We start from the raw sequence: 24,589 nt of genomic DNA, 5'->3' as shown, positions 1-24,589 counted from the left end.
AAGTAAAACTGGAACACTATCTTGACCTCCATCTGGCCCTCTCAGGGAATTTCTTGCAAAAAGCTAATGCAGGAAAAAAAACATTCATTCAATGATAAAACACAAGGAACTATAACAGTATCAAAAACATATACTATAGATTTTTATTCTTGACCGAGATGGAGTAACAGGGACCAGATTTATTTTCTCACCTTAAATAATCAGAAAACCATATAAAATACAGAAAAAATTGGTTTTTCAAGACATTGCACAACAAGCAACAAAGGGCAGTGATCCCTGAAAGACAGGAAACAAGTAAGATGAGCCCTGTGATTTACTGCCCAGTTTACTGTGCTGAGAGTTTTCAAGCACAGAGGAAAGAAACCCAGAAAGCTAAGGAGACAGAGTTGGGGTTCAAGGATACCAAGGCAGCTAGAGTTCACGAAACAGAGTACTTGAGGGCACATAGCCTCACAGCAAAAGAATTCTAGAGATCTGTGTATATGTATAAGGAAATTACCAAGGCTGAGGAAGAAGTCCATGGAAGGATTAGAGGTAACACTGCCAAGCTCACAGAATCTAATAACAGTGTTTGTTCATACCAACCAGATGGAAAGTCTCAAGATTCATGGTGCATAGTGTAGACTATACAAAATCTTCTTGTCTCAATAGTGGAGAATAATTAGCCCTAGAACAAACATTGTTCTACTATCTAAAAAAGCTTCCAACATAACAAAGCTTAAAATCAAGGCCTAAAAGGATGAAATCCACAATGTGAATTTCAAAAGTTATCAGACATGAAAAGGAGGAAAACATGAGCTGTAATGAAGAGAACAAAAAAGTCAACCCAGAACTGACACGTGTATAAGAATTAGTAGACAATGACATTAACACACTTATTATAATTGTATTCCACATGTTCAAAAAATAGAAACATGTAAGATATAAAAAAGGTCCAAATCAAACTAATAGAATTGAAAAGTACAATGTCTGAGAAGAAAAATACAATGGAAGGGAATTGCAGCCCTGGCAACCATGGATCTGTTTACTATCCACAGTTTTGTCTACTCTGGAATGTCATATAAATGGAATCATTCACTATGTAGCCTTTTTGAGTCTGGCTTTTCTCACTTGGAATAACACTTTCAAGATTCATTAGTATTCTTAGACTTATCAGTAGTTCATTCTTTTTACTGCTGAGTTATATTCAATCGTACAAATGTACCTAAATTTTGTGTACAAAACTCATCAGCTGAAGGATATTTAGGTTGTTTACAGTTCATACAATTATGAATGAAATTACCATAAACATTTATACAGATATTTTTGTGTAAACCTCTATGCAGACCTTCATTTCTGTTAGATAAATACCTAGGAATGGAGTTGCTGGATCATGTAGTATGTGTATGTCTAACTTTATAAGAAACTGCCAAATTGTCTTCCAAAGTAGATATACTATTTTATATTCACAACAATAATGAAAGATAGTTCTACTGCATATATATATATATACATATATATATATTTGTGTGTGTGTGTCTGTGTGTGGTACACGGGCCTCTCACTGCTGTGGTCCCTCCTGTTGCGGAGCACAGGCTACGGACGCGCAGGCTCAGCTGCCATGGCTCACGGGCCCAGCCACTCCGCGGCATGTGGGATCTTCCCGGACCGGGGCACAAACCCGTGTCCCCTGCATCGGCAGGCAGACTCTCAACCACTGTGCCACCAGGGAAGCCCCTGTTCTGCATATTAATCAGAATTTTTTGGTGTTAGTTATTGTAATAGGTATGTAGTGGTTACCCCTTGAGGATTTAATCTGCATTTCCCTAAAGCAAAATGATTTTGAATATGCCGAAATGATGTTGAGTAATGACGTTGAAAATCTTTCATGTGCTTGTTTGACATTCCTATCTCTTTGATCAAGTGTCTGTTCAAATCTTTTACTCATTTTAATTCAGTTTTTTGTTTTTTTTTTATTTTGGGCTGTGAGAGTTCTTTATTATACTTATTAAAAATATTTTATCAGATCTATGTTTTACAAATATTTTCTCCAAATCTGTTTCTATTCATTTTTGTAACATTTTATATCACAGAGGAAAAGTGGTTTTTTTTTAATTTTGATAAAGCCCAATTTATCAATATTTCTTTTTGTAGTTTATGGTTTTTGAGTCCTGCTTTAAAAAACTTTATCTCACCACATGCCAAGAGGCTTTATTCTACATTACCTTCCGGAAATTTTATAATTTTATCTTGTACATATACTTCTATTATTCATTTTGAGATAATTTTTCTATATGGAGTGAGGTACTTGTCATTGTTCATTGTTCTCCATATGGATGTCTAAATAGCTGAGCATTATATGTTAAAAACTATCATTACTCTATTGACTTGTCTTGACATCTTTATAGAAAATCAATCAACCATAAGGGCAAGTCTGTTTCTATATTCTCTATTCTGATTCATTAATCTATGTGTCTACCCTTGAAAAAGTACCACACTGACTTCATGATTGTCACTTTATAATAAAAATTGAAATCAGGTAACATCAGTCTTCCATCTTTGCTTCCATTCAAAAATTTGGATGTTCTAAGTTCTTTGCTTTCCATATAAAAATTAAAATCAGCTGGTCAATTTTTACACTCTCCCCACCAAAAAAGAGCTTGCTGGAATTCTAATTAGAACTTCATTGAATCTATAGGTGGATTTTTGAGGAAGTAGATATTTTAAGAACACTGAGTCTTCTACTCCATGAAAATGGTTTAACTTTCCATGAAAATAAGTCTCCTCTGACTTACATAGTTGGAGTCAATGCTTTATAGCTTTCAGAAGAGACTTTTTTTTACGTATTTTGTTAGAATCATTCTTATTTTTCATGTTTTTAGTATTAGTGAAAATACCATATTTCAATTTCAATTTCCAAATGTTCATTCCTAGTATATAGAACTAGAATTAATTTTTACATTATCTTTGCATGACTTTACCTTGATAGACCCATTATTGTTTTATCAGTTTTTTTTTGTATAAACTGGTGTTTTCTAAGTAGTTAATCATGTCATCACCAAATAGAGATGCTTTTATTTTTTCTTTCCATTATGCATGACTTTTTTTTCCCCCTGCTTTCATGCACTAAGGTCTATACTATAATGTTGAATAGGTGTGGTGAGAGTGAACTTTTTTTTTAATCATCTTTATTGGAGTATAATTGCTTTACAATGTTGTGTTAGTTTCTAATGTATAACAAAGCTAATCAGCTATATGTATACATATATCCCTATATTCCCTCCCTCTTGTGTCTCCCTCCCACCTTCCCTATCTCACACCTCTATGTGGTCACAAAGAACCGTGCTGATCTCCCTGTGCGATGCAGTTGCTTCCCTAGCTATCTATTTTACATTTGGGAGTGTATATATGCCAATGCTATTTTCTCACTTCGTCCCAGCTTACCCTTCCCCTCCCTCTGTCCTAAAGTACATTCTCTACATCTGCATCCTTATTCCTGTCCTACCCATAGGTTTGTCAGACCACATTTTTTGTAGATTCCATATACATGTGTAAGCATATGGTATTTGTTTTTCTCTTTCTGACTTACTTCATTCTGTATGACAGACACTAGGTCCAGCCACCTCATTACAAATAACTCAATTTCGTTTCTTTGTATGGCTGAGTAATATTCCACTGTATGTATGTGCCACATCTTCTTTATCCATTCATCAGCCAATGGACACTTAGGTTGCTTCCATGTCCTGGCTAATGTAAATAGTGCTGCAATGAACATTGTGACTCTTTTTGAATTATGGTTTTCTCAAGGTATATGTACAGTAGTGGGATTCCTGGGTCATATGGTAGTTTTATTTTTAGATTTTTAAGGAACCTCCATACTGTTCTCCATAGTACTTGTATGAATTTACATTCCCACCAACAGTGCAAGAGGGTTCCATTTTCCCCACACCCTCTTCAGCATTGTTTGTAGATTTTTTTTTTTTTTTTTTTTTAGGTACGCAGGCCTCTCACTGTTGTGGCCTCTCCCGCTGCAGAGCACAGGCTCTGGACGCGCAGGCTCAGCAGCCATGGCTCATGGGCCCGGCCACTCCATGGCATGTGGGATCTTCCCGTACTGGGGCATGAACCCGCGTCCCCAGCATCGGCAGGTGGACCCCCAACTACTGTGCCACCAGGGAAGCCCTGTAGATTTGTTGATGATGGCCATTCTGAGCAGTGTGAGGTGATATTTCATTGTGGTTTTGATTTGCATTTATCTAATGATTAGTGATGTTGAGCATCCTTTCATGTGTTTGTTGGCAATCTGTATATCTTCATGGAGAAATGTCTATTTAGGTCTTCTGCCCATTTGGATTGAGTTGTTTGTTTTTTTAATATTGAGGTGCAAAAGATGCTTGTATATTTTGGAGATTAATTCTATGTCAGTTGCTTTGCTGGCAAATACTTTCTCCCATTCGTAGGGTTGTCTTTTCGTCTTCTTTATGGTTTCCTTTGCTGTGCAAAAGATTTTAAGTTTCATTAGGTCCCATTTGTATATTTTTGTTTTTATTTCCATTTCTCTAGGAGGTGGGTCAAAAAGGATCTTGCTGTGATTTATGTCATAGAGTGTTCTTCTGATGTTTTCCTCTGAGAGTTTTATACTGTCTGGCCTTACATTTAGGTGTTTAACGTATTTTGAGTTTATTGTTGTGTATGGTGTTATGGGATGTTCTAATTTCATTCTTTTATATGTAGCTGTCCACTTTTCTCAGAACCACTTATTGAAGAAATTATCTTTTCTCCATTGTATATTCTTTCCTTCTTTATCAAAGATAAGGTGACCATATGTCCATGGGTTTATCTCTGGGCTTTCTTTCCTGTACCATTGATCTATACTTCTGTTTTGGGGCCAGTATCTTACTGTTTTGTTTACTGTAGCTTTGTAGTACAGTCTGAAGTCAAGGACCCTGATTCCTCCAGCTCCATTTTTCTTTTTCAAGAATACTTTGGCTGTTCAGGGTCTTTTGTGTTTCCATACAAATTGTGAAATTTTTTGTTCTACTTCTGTGAAAAATACCATTGGTAGTTTGATAGGGATTGCACTGAATCTGTAGATTGCTTTGGGTAGTAGAGTCATTTTCACAATGTTGATTCTTCCAATCAAAGAACATGGTATATCTCTCCATCTGTTCCTATCATCTTTAATTTTTTTCACCAGTGTCTTATAGTTTTCTGCATACAGGTCTTTTGTGTCCTTAGGTATGTTTATTCCTAGATATTTTATTCTTTTTGTTGCAGTGGTAAATGGAAGTGTTTCCTTCATTTCTCTTTCAGATTTTTCATCATTAGTATATAGGAATGCAAGGGATTTTTGTGCACTAATTTTGTATCCTGCTACTTTACCGAATTCATTGATTAGCTCTAGTAGTTTTCTGGTAGCACCTTTGGGATTCTCTATGTATAGTATCACGTCATCTGCAAACAGTGATAGTTTTACTTCTTCTTTTCTGATTTGTATTCCTTTAATTCTTTTTCTTCTCTGATTGCTGTGGCTAAAACTTCCAAAACTATGTTGAATAAAGGCAATGAGGGTGGGCAACCTTGTCTTGTTCCTGATCTTAGAGGAAATGGTTTCAGTTTTTCAACATTGACAATGATGCTGGCTGTGGGTTTGTCATATATGGCCTTTATGATGTTGAAGCAGGTTCCCTCTATACCCACTTTCTGTAGACTTTTTATCATAAACCGGTGTTGAATATTTTCAAAAGCCTTTTCTGCATCTATTGAGATGATCATATGGATTTTATTCTTCAGCTTGGTAATATGGTGAATCACATTGATTGGTGTATATTGAAGAATCCTTGTGCTCCTGAGATAAACCCCACTTGATCATGGTGTGTGATCCTTTTAATGTGCTTTTGGATTCTGTTTGCTAGTATTTTGTTGAGGATTTTTGCATCTACGTTCATCAGTGATATTGGCCTGTAGTTTCCTTTTTTTGTAACATAATTTTCTGGTTTTGGTATCAGGGTGATGGTGGCCTCGTAGAATGAGTTTGGGAGTGTTCCTCCCCCTGCTATATTCTGGAAGAGTTTGAGAAGGACAGGTGTTAGCTCTTCTCTAAATGTTTGACAGAATGTACCTGTGAAGCCACAGGGTCCTGGGCTTTTGTTTGTTGGAAGATTTTTAACCACATTCTCAATTTCTGTGCTTGTGATTGGTCTGTTTATATTTTCTCTTTCTACCTGGTTCAGTCTCGGAAGGTTGTGCTTTTCTAAGAATTTGTCCATTTCTTCCAGGTTGTCCATTTTATTGGCATAGAATTGCTTGTAGTCATCTCTCATGATCCTTTGTATTTCTGCAGTGTCAGTTGTTACTTCTCCTTCTTCATTTCTAATGCTGTTGATTTGAGTCTTTTCCCTTTTTTTCTTGATTAGTCTGGCTAATGGTTTATCAATTTTGTTTATCTTCTCAAAGAACCAGCTTTTAGTTTTATTGATCTTGCTATTGTTTTCTTCATTTCTTTTTCATTTATTTTTGATCTAATCTTTATGATTTCTTTCCTTCTAAATTTGGGGGTTTTTGTTCTTCTTTCTCTAATTGCTTTAGGTGTAAGGTTAGGTTATTTATTTAAGATGTTTCTTGTTTCTTGAGGTCGGATTGTATTGTTATATACTTCCCTCTTAGAATTGCTTTTGCTGCATCCCATAGGTTTTGATCATCGTGTTTTCATTGTCATTTGTTTCTAGGTATTTTTTTGTTTCTTCTTTGATTTCTTCAATGATCTCCTGGTTATTTAGTAACGTATTGTTTATCCTCCATATGTTTTTATTTTTACAGTTACCTTCCTGTAATTGATATCTAGTCTCATAACGTTGTGGTCCGAAAAGATGCTTGATACAATTTCAGTTTTCTTAAACTTACCAAGGCTTGATTTGTGACCCAAGATATGACCTATCCTTGAGAATGTTTCAAGAGCACTTGAGAAGAAAGTGTATTCTGTTGTTTTTGGATGGAATGTCCTATAAATATCAGTTAAGCCCATCTGGTCTAATGTGTCATTTAAAGCTTGTGTTTCCTTACTTATTTTCATTTTGGATGATCTGTCCATTGGTGAAAGTGGAGTGTTAAAGTCCCCTACTATGATTGTGTTACTGTTGATTTCCCCTTTAATGACTGTTAGCCTTTGCCTTCTGTGTTGAGGTGCTCCTATGTTGGGTGCATAAATATTTACAACTGTTATATCTTCTTCTTGGATTGATCACTTGATCCATATGTAGTGTCCTTCTTTGTCCCTTGTAATAATCTTTATTTTAAAGTCTGTTTTGTCTGATTTGAGAATTGCTACTCCAGCTTTCTTCTGATTTCCATTTGCATGGAATATCTTTTTCCATCCCGTCACTTTCAGTCTGTATGTGTTCCTAGGTCTGAAGTGGGTCTCTTGTAGACAGCATATATACATGTCTTGTATTTGTATCCATTCAGCCAGTCTAAGTCTTTTGGTTCGAGCATTTAATCCATTTACATTTAAGGTAATTATCAATATATATGTTCCTATTATCAAATTGTTTTTGTTTTGTTTTTGTAGGTCTTTTCCTTCTCTTGTGTTTCCTGCCTAGAGAAGTTCCTTTAGCATTTGTTGTAAAGCTGGTTTGGTGGTGCTGAATTCTCTTAACTTTTGCTTGACTGCAAAGGTTTTAATTTCTCCATCAAATCTGAATGAGATCATTGCTGGTTAGAGTAATCTTGGTTGTAGTTTTTTCCCTTTCATCACTTTAAATATGTCCTGCCACTCCCTTCTGGCTTCCAGAGTTTCTGCTGAAAGATCAGCTGTTAACCATATGGGGATTCCCTTGTATGTTACTGTTTGCTTTTCCCTTGCTGCTTTTACTATTTTTTCTTTGTATTTAATTTTTGACAGTTTGATTAATATGTGTCTTGGCGTATTTCTCTTTGGAATTATCCTGTATGGGACTCTCTGTGCTTCCTGGACTTGACTATTTCTTTTCCCATATTAGGGAAGTTTTCAACTATAATCTCTTCAAATATTTTCTCAGACCCTTTCTTTTTTTCTTACTCTTCTGGGACCCTTATAATTCGAATGTTGGTGCATTTAATGGGGTCCCAGTCGTCTCTGAGACTGTCCTCAATTCTTTTCATTCTTTTATCTTTGTTCTGCTCTGTGGGAGTTATTTCCACTATTTTATCTTCCAGGTCACTGATCCGTTCTTCTGCCTTAGTTATTCTGCTATTGATTCCTTCTACAGAATTTTTAATTTCATTTATTTTGTTGTTCATCATCGTTTGCTTGCTCTTTAGTTCTAGGTCCTTGTTAAACATTTCTTGTATTTTCTCCATTCTATTTCCAAGATTTTGGATCTTCTTTACTATCATTACTCTGAATTCTTTTTCGGGTAGACTGCCTATTTTCTCTTCATTTTTTTGGTCTGCTTGGTTTTTACCTTGCTCCATCATCTGCTACATATTTCTCTGTCTTCTCATTTTGTTTAACTTACTGTGTTTGGTGTCTCCTTTTCGCAGGCTACAGGTTCATAGTTCCCGTTGTTTTTGGTGTCTGCCCCCAGTGGGTGAGGTTGTTTCAGTGGCTTGTGTAGGCTTCCTAGTGGAGGGGAATGGTGTCTGTGTTCTGGTGTGTGGGGATGGATCTTGTCTTTCTGGTGGGCAGAGCTGAGCCTGGTGGTGTGTTTTGGGGTGTCTGTGAACTTAGTATGATTTTAGACAGCCTCGTTGGTAATGGGTGGTGTTGTGTTCCCGTCTTGCTAGTTCTTTGGCATGGGGCATCCAGCACTGGAACTTTCTGGCCATTGAGGCGAGTTGGGTCTTAGCATTGAGACGGAGATCTCTGGGAGAGCTCTCGCCGACTGATATTACACGCGGCCAGCAGGTTTCTGTTGGTCCAATATCCTGAACTCGGCTCTCCCACATCAGAGCCTCAGGCCTGACACTAGGCTGGAGCACCAAGACCCTGTCTGCCACAAGGTCTTATCACCCTCTTGGACATCAGCACAAGGTGGCAATCAGCTGTATTCTTTATTTATCCCTCTGATTTTTCTGGAACCTTCCCTTCAAGGAGAAATCTCTGGGCTCTGTGGGAACTCTGAGTGGTGACCATCAGGTAAATCGAGACCAGACCAAGTTCAACCAAAGTTGTGATACTTATTTCCCTTGTCGGAGTCTACATGGTATTAAGAGGCACCATGAGAGGAGTATATTAGTAGCTACCATGTCTTAGGTCCTGTGGATTACCTTTTCCTTCAGTGGTATCACCTTCTGGCAGGTCCTGAGGAGACCAGCTTCCATCAGTGTGGACTCGACTCCAGGCTGTCCTGAGACCCAGGCCATCAGCATGGACTCAGCCCTGAGTGTCCCAGAAGCCAAAGCCCCAGGGGGTCCTGAGGAGACAGGGCTCCTGTCAGCTGTGTGTGGAGCTAAGTCTGCTGGCAAAACCAAAAAAGGATTTTTAAGACGTAAGGAGAGGGGCTTCCCTGGTGGCGCAGTGGTAGAGAGTCCACCTGCCGATGCAGGGGACACAGGTTCGTGCCCCGGTCTGGGAAGATCCCACATGCTGTGGAGCGGCTGGGCCCGTGAGCCATGGCCACTGAGCCTGCGCGTTTGGAGCCTGTGCTCTGCAACGGGAGAGGCCACACAACAGTGAGAGGCCCACGTACGGCAAAAAAAAAAAAAAAAGGTAAGGAGAGTGTGGGGTCAGTGTATTGATACAAAGGCTAATAATAATTATAATCATAGCAAACATTTTCTAAATAGATAATATGCTAAAAACTTCCATGCATCACCTAGATTCCCCAGAATAGAACTGGTAAACACATTTCATTATCCTCATTTTACTATTGAGGAAATGAGCCTAACTGAGAAAATATTTTCTCTGAAAGACTCAGAGAAAATTGGTCTGTCAGTGGTTTTTGACTGAGGGTGGTTTTGTGCCACCCCTACCCCCCCAGGGCACATTTGACAATGTCTGCAAACATTTCATCACAACTGAGGGGTTAGGGGCACATGTTGCTGACATGTTGTAGGAGTAGGCTGTAGATGTTACTAAACGTCCTAAAATGCACAGAACATTCCCCTCAACTGAGAATTATCTGGCCCCAAATGACAATAAGTATCCCTAATGTAAATTATTCTGAGAAAGAATGGAAGAAATATGTGGTAAAAATGTATAAGAGCCTCAATGGCTGAATCTAGCCATGATACACTGTTACCCTATGGGTCATTCATAAATGTACTGCTCAAAGGGGGAAACTGGCAACCAATAGCCAGAAAAAGATCTGAGACAATATCATGCATTAATTTCAAGTGGCAAGATAAAGACAAGGCAATAGATGGAGAGAGATGTCAGTATAGAGGGTACTTGAAAGAACGGAAGACTAGAATAAGGAAAATGTAATTCTGAGGATACAAACAGTTAAAAAAATCAAATTCATGAATGTTGGCCAAATGAGATCACCACACTTTAAAATAGAGAAAAAGATGTCGTATTGAGAGAGTAATATTGAGGGAATTCATGCTTGATCCTTTCTACTTCTTCAGCGAAAAAAGATTCTAGAATTCTGCAAAAATAAATGAAGAAAAGATTAGGTGGAGCCTAAAGGAGAAAAATGGAAATCAGGAACATTTACTGTAGGTAAAAGGAAAAGGAACAATTTTAGAATGAGTAAATTCTGATAAGCCAAACTTTGAGGGTTTAGTTGAGTATAAGTAGTTTAAGAATATGTTAAAAAAGGAGTTGTAGGATTTTTGCTATTACCATTTGGAGTAAAAAAGAACACACTTAACCTCATACCATAAACAACTAATAGGTGGGGAAAATATGTGAAATAATTGTTTTCAGACACTGCATAATAAACAATGCTGACATATGATCCTAAGAGTACAAAAACAAATGAGTGAGCCTCAAAATCACTTTGGCTCTCTGTGTAGTGGAACATTCTTGATCCTGAAGCTGGGAAGAGAATCCTAAGCAGAGCACAGAAAGTTTGTGACTTTGAGGAAACAAAGATTAGAGTTTGGGGAGTACTAGTTGTGCAAGTGTATATGTTTAGGAATTGCTCGGAAAGGGAGCAAGGGATTTGGGGACGGTAGAACTGTTCTATACCTCAACTGTGGAAATAGTTACATGAAAGTTGATTTTTAAAAGCAAGAGAGAGTTCAATTGTGTTTAAAAATTAGAGGATGGCTCTGCCAATACAATCAGGATTCTACTAAAAGTTTCATCATGCATCCTCATTGTCAAGAATAGAAGCTACATCTAAGATGTTCAAGACATTTTAAAGAAGCATGGGTGGGGAGAGAGTGGTAAAGACAAGCAGACATGTGCATATCGATGAAAGTACACAGTATCACCTATGAGGTGCTCTTGCCAAACAATCAATAAATAAAATTAACTCAATCTGACAAAGTCTCTAGATCTAATTAGCCATTGGTAGAAAATGCAATGGACAGAGAAGTCCCTTGATCAGACACCATGAGGACCCAGAGCAACATCCTAAGTGTGGGAAACTCTCCAAGACAAAACACACAACTTTTAGAACTAAAGCAGGAAATAAATTAACAGACAATTCAAAGATGTATTAGGGAATCAAAATTATCAACTTTGGATCCCAATTTGGACAAATAAATTGTAAAAAAAAAAAAAAGTCCCCTCTAAGACAATTAGTGAAATGCGAAACCTATTTGATGATATTAAGGAATTATTGTTAATTATTTAGTTGTGAAAATAGTATTTCAGCTAAGTTTAAAATATTATTTATTTTAAAAAGATAGATACTTAAATATTTACACATGAAATTATGTGATGCCTGAAATTTGATTAAGTATAAAGTTAGAGGGAAAAATGATGACCACCACAGCTCCAGGAAATAGGCTCTATGGAAGAGTGTGGCAGATCCAGCTAGCCGCCTGGCCAATATCTATTAACCCTTTTCTTTAGTATTTTAATCAGAACAGACAAGGTTATGTTGCAGTAACAGATCTGAAATCTCAGCTTAACAAAAGCTCATTTCTTGGTGATGCCATATGTCCCATATGGGTTGGCAAAGGGGACCAGGCTGATGAAGACTCTGCCCTCTTGTAAGCTACTGTCTGAAACACAGAGCCTCTAGATGACCCCAGCACCTGAGACAAGACTGAAAAAACTTAAGTGGACTTTTGACTTCCTCGTTTAGAAGTGACATACAACACTTTGCTCACATTTCATTAGCCAGGACTGGTCACATTGCCTCATACAATCACAAGGAGGCTGAGAAGTGCAGGCTTCAGTGTACCAAGGAGGGCAGAAGAATCAGCTATGGTAAGCACTGGTAACATTTATAACATTTACCAATAGAATCACTATTTTTTCTGACTAGGAATGTGTCAGCTTTAAATTTCCAGACTTCCAGGCTTCTAGGATTGGCCACGTGACATGAATCTGGCAAATGAGATGTAAGTGGAAGTTTTCACCAGTAAAGCTTGATAAAGAAAGTGGACTCCACATGTTTCCTTTGCCCTGCACACCCTCCTATTCTTCCAACTAGGACATAGGCACAATGCCTGCAGACACTGAACCATGAGGACAAGAGCCATGTACTAAACATGGTGGAACAGGAGCTAGGAGGAGCTCTAACTCCTTTTTTAAAACATCTTTTTTGGAATATAATTGCCTTACATTGTTGTGTTTCTGCTGTATGATAAAGTGAATCAGTTATACGTATACATATATCCCTATATCCCCTCCCTCTTGTGTCTCCCTCCCACCTTCCCTATACCACCCCTCTAGGTGGTCACAAAGCACCGAGCTGGTCTCCCTGTGCTATGCGGCTGGGACAACGTTACTCCTTGATGACTTTTTGAATAGCCAAAATATCCCTGAACTGATCACCTTCAAACTACTTTACAGACTTTTTGCTATAGATTGACAGATAGATACATACATAGATAGATAATAGATAGATATAAATATTGATTGATAGATGATACATACATATATATATTCATACATACATACATACGTAGATACCTAGATAGATCCAGACTTTTGCTATGTTTGGTCAAATTCAATCTTATATAATGCAAAGTTTCTTCTAGGTTCAAGAGAGGATATAAGAGAACAAAAGATTCTCACTGATTTCTCTTTTAATAAAATAATTGAGCAACTCTAGTGGAAAAAATGAATAATCACAATTGAAGAAGAAATTAATAACACAAATATATGGAGGAAGATAACTCTATGGTCATTTGGGGGCAAGGTCTCCAACACCTGATGAAGGGAGGGGTATAGGATGCACAGAATATTCTTCTTCCTGAGGGAATGATAGGACAATGGAGGCAGGCAGGTCATGGGAGTGTCACAAAGAGAACGCTTACACAGAGTTACTGTAACATTTCACTAACCACAGAAAGGTAGCAGGTTTTCATCACACTCTGGGCTGGTGAATGATGGCCTTGCATACGGGGCCCTCAGGGTACATAGCCTATTGACTAATGGGTATCCTGTTCAATATCTTCTCTGGTTTATCACCCTGATCAAGGCTGAGAGATGCTTATCAAGCTAAACAGATTGATTGCTGACCCTCCCAATATGAGTGCAATTTTCATATGTAATATTTATATATTCTGAACACAGGTAACTCAGATTCTCATCAATATTCAGTGATCTTGGGAAAATAATAGCCCTTACAAGGCAACTTAGTGGAGAGAGGAAGCCCAGAACACAACAATCTCAGGCTTTTTCCTTCATCCTCCCTTGACAATTAAAAACAACGAGGAACACATAAATTAACTTCAAAAGAAGACCCAGCTGTTTCTACATACTAGCAACAAACAAGTAGAAATAGAAATCAAGAAAATAATTCTCTTTATAACAGCATCAAAAACAATAAAATATTGAGTAATACATTTAACAATGGAAATGTAAGACAGTGAAATGACATCTTTAACTACAAGAAGTTAAAGATGATCTAAATAAATGGAGAGACATTCCATGTTTATGTTGGAGATTTACTACTGGTAATATGTCAATTCTCCTCAAACTGATCTATAGATTCAATGCTATCTCTATCAAATTCCAAGTAGGCTTGTTTGTAGAAAGTTACAAGCAGACCCTAAAATTTATATGAAAATGCAAAGGACTTAGAATAGCCAAAAAAAATTTTAAATAGAACAAAGTTGGAAGATTTAACCTACCCAATTTCAAATCTTATGATGAAGTCATCATTCAATTATAAATTAGATTTCATCAAAATTAAAAACACTTCAAAAGACAACAGGAAATTGAAATAATGAGCTACAGATTAGAATAAAATATTTGTATATCATATATCTAAAAAAGAACTTTAGATATCCAGGATATCTAAAGAACTCTTAACAACTTAAAAGAAAACAAATTATAAGTTACAAACAATGTAATTTTAAAATGGTCAATATATTTCACCAAAGAAGATTATATTAACAACTAGACATTTATCCAAATAAGATATATAAATGAAAAATAAACACATGAGAAGATGTCCAACATTATTAGACATTAGGGAAATGGAAACTGAAACCACAAAAAGAAGGCTATAATAAAAATACTGACAATTCTAAGTATTGGCAAGGATATTGGAGAAACTGTAACACTCCTAACATTTGGTTGGATGTAGAATGAAACATGGCAAAATGGTAACATTTGTCAGATTCTTGAAAAATTAATCATATATCTACCATAAAATGCAGTAATTCTACTACAAGATATATACCCAAGAGAAATGAAAATACATGTCCACACAGACTTGTACGTGAATGATCATAGAAGTATTATAAAAAATAACCAAAAACTGGAAATAATCCAAATGTCAATCAATAAGTGAATAGATGAAAGGAATGTCAAGTATCTATACAATGGAATACTATTCATCATTAAAAAGGAAAAAACTATGAATACATACTACAATATGAATGAATCTCAAAAATATTATTCTAATTGAAAGAAGCCAGACACAAAAAACTTCATATCGCATGGTAATATTTGTATGAAATTTCTTGAAAGGCAAATCTATGTAAAGAGAAAGTACATCAGTGATTGCTCAGGGCTGGGAACTGACTACAAACAAGCACAGGGAACTTTTCGTAGTATAGAAATATTCTAAAACTGGATTGTGATGATGATTACACAGCTCTAATGAATATACCAAAACTTATTGTCTTGCATACTTAGAGTGGATAAATTTTATGGTATGTAAACTATATCTCAATAAAGCCATTTTAAAAGAAGAATAAGGAGGAGGAGGCAGAAAAGGAGGAGAAAACATCAAGGGAAGACATATTGAAAGTTTGTGTGGAGTAGAACAAAATTTATTTTGTGTTGTCCCAGTTTTGAAGAATTAGAACTAATGAACAAAAGTGTACAAAGGTAGATTTGATTTCATATAAGGAAAATTTTGCTTGTCACCCTCTTCAAAGAAAAACAGCCTGTATTATAAGATTGTTCTTCATCTCTGGAAGGTTAGTGCTCTCTGTAAAGAATATTATAAAATCAAGTTGGGAACAAAATTGAAGTAAACTATCACTATGACGCCTCCCAAAGTTATGATTTTATGTATCCAAACTTAATAAATAATGTACACACAATTCTTGATTTTCATATCCTAAAATTGATATATATTTATATAAAAACTGATTTTAAATGGAACTTCCTATGCTTCAATGGATTGTCATAAATCTGGCTGCTTCCCTGCCTTAATCCACCTTGACTTCAAACTAAACTGATCCCTTTTTAGAACAAGCTTGGCAATTCAGGTTTTATAGGTAAGGGAAGAAATTCCTCCACTGCTAAGTCATGAATGATGGTGATAGCCCATGGATCTTAAAAAGGGAAATCAGTTAAATAATTGATCTATAGCTATCCTTTCTATGAATTTCAAGGGAGAGTGAATTAATACTCATGAAGTAAATTTCTAGAGCACCTAGTATAAGAAAGTTCAGTTCTAAACATTGCAAGGGCCTCTCAAGAATCTCACAGCCTAGTGAAAAACAAAATATACAATTATAATACAGAACAAATATGATTTTTTAAATGAGATTAAAAGTTACAATTAAAATTTTAGGAGTTTAGCAGAAGAATCCTATCAATGAAAAGAAATAAAAGATCTAAGCAGCTCCAAAGTGAAGGAAATATTTTCAAATGTTTGTCCAATGAATGTGGATAAAATTCAGACTTACCAAGATAAAAATCAAAGTCCTCTAATCTCAAAATAAATGAAGGAAACAATAGGAAACATCAATAAAATTAAAAGTGGTTCTTTGAGAGAATATACAAAATTGATAAACATTAGCCAGACTCAACAAGAAAAAAGGAAGAAGACTCAAATCAATAGAATTAGAAACGAAAAAGGAGAAGCAACAACTGACACTGCAGAAATAAAAAAGATCTTGAGAGATTGCTACAAGCAACTCTAGGCTAATAAAATGGACAATCTGGAAGAAACGGACAAATTCATAAAAAAGCACAACCTTCCAAGACCAAACCAGGTAGAAATAGAAAATATAAACAGACCAAACACAGGCACAGAAATTGAGAATGTGATTAAAAATCTTCCAACAAACAAGCCCAGGACCCTGTGGCTTCACAGGTACATTCTATCAAACGTTTACAGAAGAGCTAACACCTATCCTTCTCAAATTCTTCCAGAATATAGCAGGGGGAGGAACACTCCCAAACTCATTCTACGAGGCCACCACCACCCTGATACCAAAAACAGAGAAAGATGTCACAAAGAAAAGAAACTACAGGCCAATGTCATCGATGAAAATAGATGCAAAAATCCTCAACAAAATATTAGCAAACAGAAACCAACAGCATATTAAAAGGATCATACATCATGATCAAGTGGGGTTTATCCCAGGAATGCAAGGATTCTTCGATATACACAAATCAATCAATGTGATACACCATATTAACAAATTGAAGGAGTAAAACCATATGATCATCTCAATAGATGCAGAAAAAGCTTTTGACAAAATTCAACACTCGTTTATGATAAAAACCCTCCAAGAGTAGGCATAGGGGAACTTACCTCAACATAATAAAGGCACTGTATGACAATCCCACACCCAGCATTGTTCTCAGTGGTGAAAAACTGAAACCATTTCCTCTAAGATCAGGAACAAGACAAGGTTGCCCACTCTCACCACTATTATTCAACATAGTTTCGGAAGTTTTAGCCACAGCAGTCAGAGAAAAAAAAGAAATAAAAGGAATCCAAATTGGAAAAGAAGAAGTAAAGCTGTCACTGTTTGCAGATGACATGATACTATACATACAGAATCCTAAAGATGCTACCAGAAAAATACTAGAGCTAATAAATGAATTTGATAAAGTAGCAGGATACAAAATTAATGCACATAAAGCTTTCCCATTCCTATACACTAATGATGAAAAATCTGAAAGAGAAATGAAGGAAACACTCCCATTTACAACTGCAACAAAAAGAATACAATACCTAGGAATAAATCTACCTAAGGACACAAAAGACCTGTATGCAGAAAACTATAGGACACTGATGAAAGAAATTAAAGATGATACAAATAGATGGAGAGATATATGATGTTCTTGGATCAGAAGAATCAACATTGTGAAAATGACTATACTCCCCAAAGCAATCTACAGATTCAATGCAATCCCTATCAAACTACCAATGACATTTTTTGCAGAAGTAGAACAAAATAATGTCACAATTTGTATGGAAACACAAAAGACCCTGAATAGCCAAAGCAATTTTGAGAAAGAAAAATGGAGCTGGACGAATCAGGCTCCCTGACTTCAGACTATATTACAAAGCTAAAGTAATCAAGACAGTATGGTACTGGCATAAAAACAGAAATATAGATCAATGGAACAGGATAGAAAGCCCAGAGATAAACCCACGCACATATGGTCACCATATTTTTGATAAAGGAAGCAAGAATATACAATGGAGAAAAGACAGCCTCTTCAATAAGTGGTTCTGGTAAAACTGGACAGCTACATGTAAAAAATGAAATTAGAACACTCCTTACACCATACACAAAAATAAACTCAAAATGTATTAAAGACCTAAATGTAAGACCGAACACTGTAAAACTCTTAGAGGAAAACATAGGCAGAACACTCTATGACATAAATCACAACAAGATCCTTTTTGACCCACCTCCTAGAGAAATGGAAATAAAACCAAAACTAAACAAATGGGACCTAATGAAACTTCAAAGCTTTTGCACAGCAAAGGAAACCATAAACAAGACCAAAAGACAACCCTCAGAATGGGAGAAAATATTCTCAAACAAAGCAACTGACAAAGGATTAATCTCCAAAATTTACAAGCAGCTCCTGCAGCTCAGTAGCAAAAAACAAAAACAAAAACAAAAACCCAATCCAAAAATGGGCCGAAGACCTAAACAGACATTTCTCCAAAGAAGATATACAGATTGCCAACAAACACATGAAAGGATGCTCAACATCACTAATCATTAGAGAAATGCAAATCAAAACTACACACCGGTCAGAATGGCCATCATCAAAATATCTACAAACAATAAATGCTGGAGAGGATGTGGAGAAAAGGGAACCCTCTTGCACTGTTGGTGGGAATGTAAATTGATACAGCCACTATGGAGAACAGTATGGAGGTTTCTTAAAAAACTAAAAATAGAACTACCATATGACCCAGCAAGCCCACTACTGGGCGTATACCCTGAGAAAACCATAATTCGAAAAGTGTCATGTAGCACAATGTTCATTGCAGCTCTATTTACAATAGCCAGGACATGGAAGCAACCTAAGTGTCCATCGACAGATTAATGAATAAAGAAGTTGTGGCACATATATACAATGGAATATTACTCAGCCATAAAAAGTAACAAAATTGAGTGATTTGCAGTGAGGTGGATCGACCTAGAGTCTGTCATATAGAGTGAAGTAACTCAGAAAGACAAAAACAAGTACCGTATGCTAACACATATATATACGGAATCTAAAAAAAAAAAATTGTCATGAAGAACCTAGGGGCAGGATGGGAATAAAGACGCAGACCTACTAGAGGATGGACTTGAGGACACGGGGAGTGGGAAGGGTAAGCTGGGACAAAGTGAGAGAGTGGCATGGACATATATACACTACCAAATGTAAAATAGATAGCTAGTGGGAAGCAGCCACATAGCACAGGGAGATCAGCTCGGTGCTTTGTGACCACCTAGAGGGGTGAGATAGGGAGGGTGGGAGGGAGACACAAGAGGGAGGAGATATGGGGATATATGTATATGTATAGCTGATTCACTTTGTTATAAAGCAGAAACTAACCACCACTGTAAAGCAATTATACTCTAATAAACATGTAAAAACAAAAAAAAAAGTTCTCTAAACTCACAGAACATTTATAATTAGAAGTTACACCATGAAATATTTAGTCGTTTCAAGTTCAAGTTAGAAGAAATGATTTTTGATTGAGTTTCTGGAACATAAACCACTCTGCTTTCTGGTGGGAAACATAAATGACTATATAAGTTGAATATAAAATTCATGAACATCTGGAAGCCTGCTAAATGCAGACAGAATGTCACATAAAACAAGAAATCAAAGAACTTCTTTCTGGCTCAAATGTCTTTCGGAGGGAGAAATCACTTTCCCTGGCACAAGGGTGCTGGCATAATTGACAAAATGTTGAGATGGCACATTTCACCATATGTGCTTCTTTGGATCTAATCAAGCCCCATGAATACTGGAGTCACAAACTCTACTTTTGGTCTAGGGCAGTATATGATAGACTTTTAAATCAGTGGCATTAAAAGAGGTAGTGCAGAAGTTTAAATACAGCAAACAGAGAGAAAACTGCCTTAGCCAATCGGGATGAAGTAAATTCGTGATAAAAAAACTCAAATCTAAGTGCATTAGGGGGCAGGTGCCCAACAGGCTGAGAGAAATATCAACTCCATTACAACAATGCTCAAACCACATCCAGTCTGTAGACCTGTTTTAATTGTCCAAGAAAGAGTTTTCTCACCTAAATGTAAGCCAACATTTAAAACTGGGACATCTCCTGGAGAAATACTTATTTCTGCTTTCTCTTAGAAATAGGAAGATCCAATAATTCCTCCACAGCTACAGCCTGCTGGTGCACATAACAACTTTCCCTTTTTTTGGAGGAGGGGGACATGTGCTCTCCAGTTCACACCCTCCCCCACCCCATTTATCACTACCACTTCACAATGAACACATGTATCCAGCACTGTGTTACTCTTTCTTTTCAACTACCTGGTCCTTGTGGGCATTTGAGATCATATTCCCTGCATCAGAAAAGCTGTCATAAGTCACAAGTCACCATTTTTATTCTGCTTTTGATGACCCAAATCTTTCTTGTCACTGAACGCCTGAAGCTCAGTGAAAGTCTTTCCCAGCTCACTGTACCCTATCACACCCACTACTCCTCCTGCATCTCTATATCTGTTAGAGTTTGAGGATAAGAATCACTCTTGTGTCTGCAGTCTCCCTGAGTTGAAACATAGACTAGGGAGTCAGGGAAACAAATATAAAAATTCAACTTTATTATTGATAACACTGAAGAACATGGTTTGGATCAGTGACCAAATGGACTTCCAACACATTCACCTTCACCTTTGAACTTAACTCCATCCAAAATGGTGGACCTCTCTGCCTCAGGGACACAATCTGCCCTGATAAACTCTAATGTGTGCTTCAGGCTGCCTCCAAAAGAAGGAAAACCCAGCCTCCAAAAGAAGGAAAACCCAGAAGGAGGAAAACTGGTCCTGCTCAGTACCTTTTCCCTAATTCATCACTTCCACGGGTCACCACTTGAACCTTGGTTAGCAGTAAGGGTGTGGGGAAAGAAACGATCCCTTATTTTCCCTCCTGGGGATTAGAATACATATTATTTCCCCTTTATAGAAATAAAAGGAGTAGGGAATAAGCATCTCACACATGTATATACATTCCTCCGTTTTCTGTTCTTTTCACCTATTTGGTTTAACAATCAAGGAAATGATGGATGAGGGGTTTGCCTCATCCCTCAGGGAAGGAGATGAGCTTCAGGACAGTCCTCTCCCTTGTCCATAATACCAACAGTTGCTCTGCTGTGGCCAATTTGGCTTTCCCTCATGAGGAATATAAATCGAGTAAGAATACTACATTCAGTAAACATTCCTAAGTCCTATTGTACCTTAGGCTAAAATGTACTCCCTATTTTGTTTCCCATTCTAACTTGGGTCCAGTTCCACTGTCCATCATAGCACACTAGAGGTTCCACAATGAAATCAAGTAGAAGAATCACTATTCTCCAATAATACAGTGCCAATAACATAAAGATGACCCAAATTTGAATGTAAATACTCTCTCATTGTGAAGTTCTCAGGAAGAAATTAAGGCCTCAGTGTTGTCATCCCACTTTTAACTAAAATCAATCAATCAATAAAAAATATTAGAATCAATTTTCCTCAAGAGCTTCCTGTATTCTCTAGAAACGGCCTGACTAGTTGAGTTGTAGTTTGAGTTGTATTCCGCGGGAATGAATATGATCCCTTCAAGACATCAAAAGTTAAATTCTTTTGCCCATGAGCCCCAGTACTAAGAAAGTACAAAGACTTAATAGGACATATAAAATTATTAGAATGCTGGTTTAAAAACAACCTAATCCTAGCTCCAAAGTGATTATCCCAGGAAAGTAATTCAAAAATAGTGTTCCCAGAAACCAGTAAGAAGTGGTCCCGAAGATGCTCAGTGCTATCTGAGGAAAGCAGAGTAAATGCAGAAAAATTTAATTTCTGTTACGCCAGACTCCCAGCTCGTCTGTCACTTGTCCATGGTCCAAAACCAGTGAATTGTGAAGTTTGCCATAAGGAGATTAATTACTTTTAACAAGGATGGAGGGGAGGGGTATCCACTTTTGCATTCTCTATCCTTAATCAGAGAGTGAGGGAAACTTCTGGCAAAGCTTTGAAATTTGCAGTGGTCACAGACCCAGTCACCAGGTCTTACTGAAGTTCTTTCAATCCCATTCAGTATATCAAAAACTTTGTAATTTCAGTTACCTTTGAGTCTCAATTTTCTGCCCTCACCCCCATCCCAGGGCTGCATTTAAGGATGTCCAGCAGGCAGACCTGTTCCACAGGGACTATTGCCACTTGCTCTGCAATGTCCTAGGCCTTTGAGACTTGCCGGGTAAGGAAGCTTTCCATATTACTCCAACTCAGTTTCTGCTGGAGAATCACCATCCACAGGCCCTCTCTTTCCTCACCTTTTGAAGAGTCTAGACTTCAAACAACACCTTTTACTGCTACGTATTTTTCTGCAGCAGGGAGGAAGGCTCTAATGCTTTTCTTTCTATCTGCTTTTCTCCTATTCCCAGGAGGCTCAAACTAGCTTAGCCTGCTTCTTAAATTGATTCTTCTCCTTCTCTACCACATGTATGGCCATTCACAAGATCTGAGTATCTGCTTTGCTTTTCATTTGTCTCTATTATTCAGCCCAATTATCTGCTTTTCTGACATAATTTTCTCCAGCTTTTGTCTTGTAAGGTATCCTGTCATGAGAGAAATATAATCAGTGAGTTCTGGTGCTGCCATGAACATCCCCTGTTCAAACAAATCTTGTCCACCCTCACTTCCTCAGTTAAATCATTCTAATCACTGTCTCATCATACAGGTGTCCAAACTAGCCTGGATTAGATCTATTATTATCTTTCCTTTTCAAGGTATATTAGCTCTCAGGTACTTTCCCTTCAACCCCTTATTTAATAAGTTTATTTCCCTTGGGAGAAAGGCAACATCTTTACCCCCACGTACAATAATCATCATCTTCTCAGTACTTCTCTTTTTTTATTTTAGGCTGATTTTTCAGTAATTCCCTTTCAAATCTGTCCAAGTATTCTTTTCCCATATGGTTAGTTCTCATTAAGGACTCCCTATTAAAAACTTTAAGAGGACATCTTTCAAGAGTTTGTTGGATCTGGGATCCCTTAGTGTAATAATTTTAATACACTCTCAGTGATCCTGTTACTGTGCTACAGCTATATTTCTTTAGGCCCCAATCGTCCTATCTAATCCCAGAATGACTGAAAAAATTCTCTCTTTTATAGTTCTACTTTCAAGAACAATTAAATTGGAGCTTACTTTTTTCAATTTGTCATATCTAGCTAGTCAGACCTCTGAGATTTCAATCATACTTCTAAGAATACATCTCTCTCCCTCCAATTTAATTTGCCTGTTCTGCTTTATTTTTCCTTTTTTCCATTCTTCCCAAAATTCCTGTTCTAATAATAAAACGAAAGCATACTTTTAAACCAAGACATTCTTCTTGAATTCCAAATGAAGACATTCCAGAAAGAGAGTATATAAGGTACACATTATTTGAATTTCCTCTTTAGGCTTAGGATTCACAATAATTTTGTTGCTTTTTTGCACTATTCCCTGTATAGTAAGAGTATCCATCTTTTTTGTTCTTTAGTAAATTTCTCCAGTCTTCTAAGGGTAAAACCAGGATCTAGGTCTATGAAATAAAAACTATTGTCAGGGTTGTTATAATTAGCATTTTCAGAGCCCATATGAGTCCACGAAGTGAGATGGGAGTAGACAATTCTCAGTGCACAATCCACGTGAGTCTAAGCATTTAGCTCCTCCACAGTTCTTTGCCTTGGTGATGAATGCAGTTCACATAAATAGGAATGGAATTTGGGGCAGCTTATCAAGCACTACATTTGTATTCCAGGCATAAAACTCATACTCGTTATTTGTAGCCAACATGGACTTAGCTGCCTTTGCAAACCATCTACAGACCTGACTGAGAAATACACTAAAAGCAGCACAATTATTCCACCCACCAATGCCTATTAAGCATGTATGCTGAAGGTCTGCCTGTTTTGATGCAAGCCTTAACAAAGAGTAAAATTTCCCCTTTTCTTGGATAGGAATAAACAATGGACCTGAGATGGTTGGAATGTTACCCTTCTGTTCAATCAGCTTAGCGATAAGTACTTGAGAAGATTTATGGGTTCGTTTATACCCATTTTTGGAAACATCAGAATGAAAGTGAATGTTGCAGAGAAAGATATACTGGTCGTTCACAACCCTCTAATATTCAAGTGACAGATGATTTCCACCCAATGAGCCAGACAAATTATCCCTTTGTAAAAATAAATTCCATATCTTATAAGGATGATCTTAAAATAAGAATTTTTTATCGAATGACGTCTTAAGAAAGTGAAAATATTAGCTATACATTGGGGAAAAAAACATTTTCAAACGTAAAACTCAAATACTAGTGTCAAAAATACATATTTAAACTCAAACACGATACTCTGTAATAGCCTATATGGGAGAAGAATCTAAAGAAGAGTGGATATATGTATAACTGATTCACTTTGCTGTACACCTGAAACTAACACTACATTGTAAATCAACTATACTCCAATAAAAATTTAAAGAAACTCAAACAAAACAAAAAGAAAAGTGAAAATATCCCCATGAGCAAAAAGCAGACAAAGGACATGAATAGGGATTCCATAGAAGAGGAAACACATATGGTCAGTGAACTGAAGAGTTGCCCAATCTCATTAATAATCACAGATTGCAAATCTAAGCCAGAGTAAGG

Source organism: Phocoena phocoena, chromosome 3 (assembly GCF_963924675.1).
Source record: "Phocoena phocoena chromosome 3, mPhoPho1.1, whole genome shotgun sequence".
Taxonomy (NCBI): Eukaryota; Metazoa; Chordata; class Mammalia; order Artiodactyla; family Phocoenidae; genus Phocoena; species Phocoena phocoena.
The sequence above is the reverse complement of the archived record's forward strand: the minus strand, read 5'-3'. Positions refer to the sequence as shown.